Source organism: Pteropus alecto, unplaced genomic scaffold (assembly GCF_000325575.1).
Source record: "Pteropus alecto unplaced genomic scaffold, ASM32557v1 scaffold76, whole genome shotgun sequence".
In the NCBI taxonomy this organism is placed as follows: domain Eukaryota; kingdom Metazoa; phylum Chordata; class Mammalia; order Chiroptera; family Pteropodidae; genus Pteropus; species Pteropus alecto.
The window spans coordinates 4,591,212-4,595,054 of NW_006443138.1; positions in this window are offsets into that span (position 1 = coordinate 4,591,212).

A 3,843-nucleotide genomic window follows, 5' to 3' on the forward strand; every position below is an offset into this window, starting at 1 on the left:
ATATTAACTCAGCCTGGGTCCGTTTTATACCATGAACTTTACTGTTAAAAAAATGCCTTTGCCTAATCTAGCTTTCCCTTAGACTTAGTACAAACTCAGAACCCGTTGTCCCAGGTCAGCATTAGGGAATTAAAAACCCTCCAGCTAAATCTCAGAAATGTGCTTAAAGGAGAACATCTTACATTAGCAGTTTCTCGGCCACGGAGAGCACAGAATCATGGCCTGTTGTACTTTTAAAAGGGAAATTCAGAAATTAAAAAAAAAAAAATGGAAATGGACATCCTTTGGGATTGGAAAAGTTAGTTAATTCCAAATTTCTTTAATAATTGTAAGTGGTTCCTTTCCCACTGTAGAATTGTGAGCTATAAAATGTTTATATTTTTTTATGTGCAAATATTGTATATGAGACTCCTGCTACTATAGCCACCAGATGGGTCTTATAAAAAAAGTAAAGCTTCCATTTTTGCATCACCTTCTCAGAGATCTTAGATCGGCCCAGCTACTTTCAGGATGAAATTTAACTTGTGCTAACACTCAGAGCTCTTCTCATTCAGCAAATGTGGATTGAATGTCTACTATCTGCGAAGCACATTCCTACAAAGGTAGCTTGGAGACTTCACAGATCTTGTTCACCTTTTCTTAAACATGAACCCTCTGCTCTAAGCATACTGGTCTCCTCTGCACCCTCAAGCCCTTTTCTCTGTTTCTGGAATAGTTCCCCATTTTTGCCCCAGCCTATTTAAACCTTGCCCTAATCCACCCCGTTTGCAAAGTCTGCCAGTGTTCCATCACCCTCATTTCCTTCCTTGGCCGTGGCAGCCCATAAGGGCATCCTCTTCTTTCTTCACCCCTATTAAATTATGGGCATGTCTTATCCCGAAGATTCAAAGTGTAGAGGGAACTGTTTTATCATTTAAAAAAAAAAAAATCACACACAAAACAGAAATGAAAGATAAGAAAAGAGTCCTGTTATATATTATGTAAATATTAATTATTAATTTATATGGTACATTATGCTTAATACTCTGTAAGTATTAGCCAATTAATTTACTACTATATAAGGTAGAAACCTAAACTTTCCCTTTACTGAAATTTGATATTTAGCATTACCTCACTGGGATATTATACTTCCAATGAGTTTGAGACTAGGAAATATTTTTAAAAACTGGAGGGGTTTTAAAGTCAGTGCTCTTATAATCAGCAGGCCGGGAAAGAGCAATCAAATATTTTTTATATTAAATTGACAACTATTACAATAAAATTGACTATATACCCTATGCTATACTCTAAATCCTTGTGACTGTTTTGTAACTATTAATTTGTACTTCACTCTTTCACCATTTTTACCCAGCCCCCAAGCCCCCTCCCATCTGGCAATCACCAGTTTGTCCTCTGTATCTGTGAGTCCATTTTTGTTTAGTTTGTTTGTTTCTTTTGTTCCTTAGATTCCTCATGTAAGTGAAATCATATGGTTATTTATCTTCTCTATTTGACTTATTTCACTCAGCATAATAATACCCTCTATCTAGGTCAATCCATGTCATTGCAAATGGTAAGATTTCATTTTTTTAAATAACTGAGTAATATTCCATTGTATATATGCACCATAACTTCTTTATGGTACATATATATCCAGTCATCTATTGATGGGCATTTAGGTTGCTTCCTTGGCTATTGTGAATAGTGCTGCCATGAACATAAGGATGCATAGATCTTTACGAACTAGTATTTTAGTTTTCTTTGGATAAATACCCAGAAGTGCAATTGCTGGGTCAAAAGGCAGTTCTATTTTTAATATTATGAGACACCACCAAACTGTTTTGCAGAGTGGCTGTACCAATTTGCAATCCCATCAAAAGTGTACGAGGGTTCCATTTTCTCCATATCCTCACCAACATTTGTTGTGTTTTGATTTATTGATGATAGCCAATCTGACAGGTGTGAGGTGATATCTCATTGTGGTTTTAATTTGCATTTCTCTATTGATTAGTAATCTTGAGCATCTTTTCATATGTCCTCTTTGGAGAAATACTTATTCAGGCTTCTGCTCATTTTTTAATTGGATTGTTTGTTTTTTTGTTGTTGTTGTTGAGTTGTATAAGTTCCTGATAAATTTTGGCTATTAACCTTTGTCAGATGTATTGTAGGCAAAATATCTTCTCCCATTCAATAGGTCGTCTTTTTGTTTTGTTGATGGTTTCCTTGGCTGTGCAAAAACTTTTTATTTTGATGTCATCCCATTTGTTTATTTTTTTCTTTTCTCCCTTGTCTAAGGAGATATATCAGAAAAAAATTTCTAATAGCAATATCGGAGAGTTTGCTGTCTATGTTTCCTTCTAGAAGTTTTATGGTTTCAGGTCTTACATTTAAGTCTTTAATTTAGTTTGAGTTTATTCTTGTACATGGTGTAAGAAGGTGGTCCAGTTTCATTTTTTTTGCATGTATCTGTGTGGTTTTCTCAGCACCATTTATTGAATTCTTGGCAACCAAATGTATGCTTAGCTACCAAATTTACTATATGCTTTAGGAAGGATTACTTCAAAAGACATTACTAATGAAAAGTATGAGATTGCTCAATGAGGCTATGATTTGTCTGAACTTGTACTACAAGTAGATGGCAAAACAAAGCCACTTACTAAAAACCACCACTAAACCATCATATTCCCAGGGGACTAGCAATACTTGATTGGCAACTTTCTCCTTAGAAGACAGTATGGTCTGTGAGATTCAGAGTTCATTCTTTTGTCTTGTTTTCAAATTGAAACTCCGCTGATCGATTTTCTCCCCAGGACAGTGTACCCTATTCAATAATTCCTTAAAAATTGGCTGCTCTTTACAAATACTCATAGTTATAAACTTGGCTCAGGCTCCAGAAACCAATCCTCTAGGAAACTTTCATGATGCCCCCTCTCCTTTTTCGTGCTCCACTCACACTTGGTGCTGGCAATTACTATACTGCTGGCACACTGTAAGTACTCAACAGATGTTTGAACTACACTGATTTGCAGTATTTCCTCCAAAACTTCTAGAAATAGTTAATGTTTATGAAAAATGTGCCTCAGACAGAGTACATCATCGAAGATAAATACATTAGGGTTACCATGTCTTGCCAAACGTTTTTGTTCCAAAGGCATCCCCCACTCCTTTTTTCTGGCGTATTCTTGCCAGAACTTAAAATATGGAGGGAGGGCAAAAACATTCCAACTTAATGATATCAGACATTTTATTATAGCTGTTTTTTTCCCCCATAACATAAGTATGCTTTCAAATTGAATGTCTCAACTTTATCATTCTGTGTTTGATATGTACTCACAAAAGTTACCACTCCCTTTCACTCTCTTCTGGCATAAAACATGACTGAAATAATGGGAAATTTAAGATAAAGCTTTGTTTGTAATAGTCAAGTTAGACTAAGTTATGCTGTAGTAACAAACACCACCAAAATCTCAGTGCTTAACATAACAGAGGTTTACTTTTTGCTGGTGGGAAAATCACTGAGAGCCCAGGACAACTGACCTCCATGTGGTGGCCCATCATTCCAGGCTGCTTCGATCTTGAGACACTCCCATATCGACATGTGTTTTTACCATTGCTGTGTCAGGGATGGGAGCCTGGCGAATTGTACCCTGACTCTTCAATGTTTCTGGCTGGAAGAAGCACAAGTATAACTAACCCTAAAGAGCAGGAAAATCTAATCCTTTCTGATGGGGGAGAGGACTGAAAAAACTAATGGGTGCTAGCAATGTCTACCAAATCAATTTTTGGCTCCCAGAAAGAGGGGCTGTCATAGTCTTATATTGTGATCTCTTCCAACTTTAAGCATTTACTTATAGTCTCAGCAGG